Here is a 4,172-nt window from a genome sequence, read left to right as displayed (position 1 = left end):
ACTATTTGTTGCCTCCAGAGGGTTTTTGATCTCATTTATTGCATTATTCATTATATATTGACTCTTTTTAATTTCTTCTAGGTCCTTGTTAAACCTTTTTTGCATCTTTTCAATCCTTGTCTCCAGGCTATTTATCTGTGATTCCATTTTGATTTCAAGATTTTGGATCATTTTCACTATCATTATTTGGAATTCTTTTCAGGTAGATTCCCTATCTCTTCCTCTTTTGTCTGTTTTCGTGGGCATTTATCCTGTTCCTTTATCTGCTGGGTATTCCTCTGTCTCTTCATCTTGTTTATATTGCTGAGTTTGGGGTGGCCTTTCTGTATTCTGGCAGTTCGTGGCGTTCTCTTTATTGTGGAGTTTCCCCGCTGTGGGTGGGGTTGGACAGGTGGCTTGTCAAGGTTTCCTGGTTAGGGAAGCTTGTGTCGGTGTTCTGGAGGGTGGAGCTGGATTTCTTCTCTCTGGAGTGCAATGAAGTGTCCAGTAATGAGTTATGAGATGTCAATGGGTTTGGAGTAACTTTGGGCAGCCTGTATATTGAAACTTAGGGCTGTGTTCCTGTGTTGCTGGAGAATTTGCATGGTTTGTCTTGCTCTGGAACTTGTTGGCCCTTGGGTGGTGCTTGGTTTCAGTGTAGGTATGGAGGCGTTTGATGAGCTCCTGTCGATTAATGTTCCCTGGAGTCAGAAGTTCTCTTGTGTTCTCAGGATTTGGACTTAAGCCTCCTGCTTCTGGTTTTCAGTCTTATTTTTACAGTAGTCTCAAGACTTCTCCTTCTATACACTGTTGATCAAACATCTAGGTTAAAGATGAAAAGTTTCTCCACAGTGAGGGACACCCAGAGAGGTTCACAGAGTTACATGGAGAAGAGGGAGGAGGGAGTTAGAGGTGACTCGAATGAGATGAGGTGGAATCAAAAGAGGAGAGAGCAAGCTAGCCAGTAATTACTTCCTTATGTGCGCTCCACAGTCTGGACCGCTCAGAGATGTTTACAGAGTTATACAGAGAAGAGAAGAGGGAGGAAGGAGACAGAAGTGGCCAGGAGGATAAAAAGGGGGAATCAAAAGGAGACAGATCCAGCCAGTAATCAGTTCTCTAAGTGTTCTCCACCGTCTGGAACACACAGAGATTCACAGAGTTGGGTAGAGAAGAGAAGTGGGAGGGAGGAGACAGAGGCGACCTGGTGGAGAAAAAGGAGAGTCCAAAGGGGGAGAGAGCAGTCAAGCCAGTAATCTCACTCCCAAGTAAAAATGGGTACTGAAGATTGGGTTCTTAAAGGTACAAAATTGATAACAAATACCAAAAAGCAAAGATTAAAAATCTAGAATAGAGGTTGGATTTTCAAAAATACAATATTAAAGAAAAGGAAAAAAAAAGGGAAGAAAAGGGAAAAAAAGGAAAGACAAACCAAAGTCACAAAATTATATTAAATATATATATATATATATATACACTGATGTTTGCTTTAAAAAATAGGGTCTTTTTTTTTTTTTGAAAAGTAATAGGTTATAAAAATGAAAATTAAAGGAGTAATAGAGGACTTTAAAATTTTTTTAAAAATTAAAGAATGATAGTAAAAATAGTAAAAATATATCTAGGACTTTCTCTGGTGGTGTTGTGGGCAATGTGGGGTCATTTCATTTTCAGATAGTTCCTTGGTCCGGCTTATATTTCTCAAGATCTATAGGCCCCTTCCTATGTCAGTTCAGTTCAGTCGCTCAGTCATGTCTGACTCTTTGTGACCCCATGAATCGCAGCATGCCAGGCCTCCATGTCCATCACCAACTCCCAGAGTTCACTCAGACTCACGTCCATCGAGTCAGTGATGCCATCCAGCCATCTCATCCAATGTCGGAATTTAGAAAGATCCTGCCCAATCCCTTCCAGCATCAAAGAGTCTTTTCCAATGAGTCAACTCTTCTTATGAGGTGGCCAAAGTACTGGAGTTTCAGCTTTAGCATCATTCCTTCCAAAGAAATCCCAGGGCTGATCTTCAAAAAATCTACCGTTGGATCTCCTTTTCAAAATATAATACTCTCAAAGTCTTCTCAGCACCACAGTTCAAAGGCATCAGTTCTTCAAAAATCAGCCTTCTTTTGCTTTAAAAACTCTCACATCCATACATGACCACAGGAAAAACCATAGCCTTGACTAGATGAACCTTTGTTGGCAAAAAAAAATGTCTCTGCTTTTGAATATAAAATCTAGGTTGGTCTGGGGGACTTCCTTCCAAGGAGTAAGTGTCTTTTAATTTCATGGCTGCAGTCACCATCTGTAGTGATTTTGGAGCCCCCCAAAATAAAGTCTGACACTGTTTCCACTTGGTACTAACTACAGGTTTTAATCTATTGCACCTGTCACTTCCAAGGCAGTTCCCTCTGTTTTAGCTCCTTTTGTTTGCTGGTCTCTTCAGTGTCTGATTTCCACCCTAACACAGAGGGGGCAGTGGTGGACACTTTTTTTAGGCTCACTTGTTCAGTCGCGCTGTGGGGAGGGAGGGACGCTGCAAACAAATAACACTGGCGTGTGCTCGCAGTGTCTCAGCCACACTGGGCCTGCCCTCGCTCACGGCGTGTGTGCCCTCCCTGCCCACACTGCTCAGGCTCTAGGTTGCTCTGCCGGGAACCGTCCGAGGCCGGCCCTGGGCTGCCTGCACCTCCCAGGTCTAAGCCGCTCAGATTCAGGCACTCAGGTAGTCCTCAGAGGCGCAGACTCGGTTGGGCCTGCGTTTTGTGCCCTTCCCAGGTCTGAGCAGCTCAGGTGATGAGGTGTTTGGCAAACGCGGTCGCTGCGACTTATTGCCTCTCCCATCCCTGCCGCTCGGTTTTCTGGGTGTACAACCGGCGCACCTTCTCAGGCGGATGTTGACCATCCAGAACCCCAAGAAGTCTTAGTTAGCAAAGAAGCCTGCTTGCAGTTTTGTAGATATTGTCTCTCTGGGGCTGTGACTGCCCGCTTCTGGCTCTGGCTGCCTGTCACTGGAGGGGGATGGTCTGCAGCCGGCTATCTCTGTTCAGCCCTTTGTTCTGTGTGTGGGCCTGGCAGTGTCTTATGTTAGGGCTTTTCTCGTGGTAGCTATCCCACAGTCTGGTTTGCTAGCCCAAGTTAGTTCGCTCAGATTGCCCTCGGGGCATTCAGGCTCGGTCCTTACTCTAAGCAATGCAGCCCGCACCTCCTGCCCAGGCCCCACTTGCTAGAGGCGGGTACAGGCATCTGCGCTGCTTCTCCACTGGGGGAGTTACCATTGGGCTCGTAATCTGTGGGTTTTAATTATTTATTTATCTTTCCTCCCTGTTATGTTGCCCTCTGTGCTTCCAAGGCTCGCCACAGACTCGGCAGTGAGAGTGTTTCCTGGTGTTTGGAAACCTCTCTTTTTAAGACTCCCTTCCGGGGACGGAGCTACGTCCCTACCTCTTTTGTCTCTTTTTTTGTCTTTTATATTTTTTCCTACCTCCTTTCGAAGACAATGGGCTGCTTTTCTGGGTGGCTGATGCCCTCTGCTGGCATTCAGAAGTTGTTTTGTGGAATTTACTCAGCGTTTAAATGTTCTTTTGATGAATTTGGGGGGGAGAAAGTGGTCTCCCCGTCCTATTCCTCCGCCATCTTAGGACTGCCTCCCTGAATTTATGATTTCTTAAGGTATGACATCTGTACAGCTGATAAAACTCAGGCAAGCAAGCAAAGTGTAGTTCAGTGGTTTCCTTTGTTTTCTTAATTTTTGCATTGCACAGACCAGATGACTACCTTTATATATGGTGTCAACTCAGTAAATTTGTCAATTGCTGTGTTTATATAGTAATTTCCCAACAGCCTATACATTGGGTGAATAAACATATGGTATTCAAGGGTTTGTTAGCTACAGTGTTAGTCACTACACTAGGTTATTCATCAGCACTTCAGATGACACTGAAATGATGTTTTAAAAAACTGTAAAGATAGATGGGGATTGGCTTAGGATGAAACATTGGGGAGTAATGAGAAATGGAGCTCAGTTTGTAAATTGGAAGAACATGGACCGTCTGAAGCTGATCTATATAGAGCTTGGATTACATCCTGAGGCTATTGGAGAAACAATGAATTTTTTTCTCGCCAAAACATGTGACGACAGAAAGACTTAATAAACATGAAGTTAAATTTGTCTTAGATGGGCTGCCTTCAGTTATACTACC

The sequence above is a fragment of the Bos mutus genome, chromosome 1, assembly GCF_027580195.1.
Source record: "Bos mutus isolate GX-2022 chromosome 1, NWIPB_WYAK_1.1, whole genome shotgun sequence".
NCBI classification, from domain to species: domain Eukaryota; kingdom Metazoa; phylum Chordata; class Mammalia; order Artiodactyla; family Bovidae; genus Bos; species Bos mutus.
This window is presented reverse-complemented; position numbering follows the sequence as displayed.